Genomic DNA, 242 nt, shown 5'->3' with positions numbered 1-242 from the left:
ACGTGGTACGGGTTCACGGGGTCGCTCCTCCTGAAGGACCTGCGGAGAAAGGCACAGCTGCGCACCCCGACTCTCGCCCCAGCCCGGGGCGCCCGGGAGACCCTGGGACAGTCCCCCGCCTGCTGCCCAGGGCCCGCTGATCCTCTGGGCATCCCGACTCTCGCCCCAGCCCAGGGCGCCCGGGAGACCCTGGGACAGTCCCCAGCCTGCCGCCCAGGGCCCGCTGGTCCTCTGGGCAGTGA

At 73.6% G+C, this 242-nt stretch overlaps 1 protein-coding gene across 1 annotated transcript in view; it reads right to left on the bottom strand.

Annotated features, from left to right (window-relative positions):
• Positions 1-242, bottom strand: part of AXIN2 (axin 2) — a 26,849-nt gene that overhangs the window by 17,658 nt on the left and 8,949 nt on the right.

The sequence above is a fragment of the Bison bison genome, unplaced genomic scaffold (assembly GCF_000754665.1).
Source record: "Bison bison bison isolate TAMUID 2011002044 unplaced genomic scaffold, Bison_UMD1.0 scf7180017864371, whole genome shotgun sequence".
NCBI classification, from domain to species: Eukaryota; Metazoa; Chordata; class Mammalia; order Artiodactyla; family Bovidae; genus Bison; species Bison bison.
The sequence above is the reverse complement of the archived record's forward strand: the minus strand, read 5'-3'. Positions and strand labels throughout refer to the sequence as shown.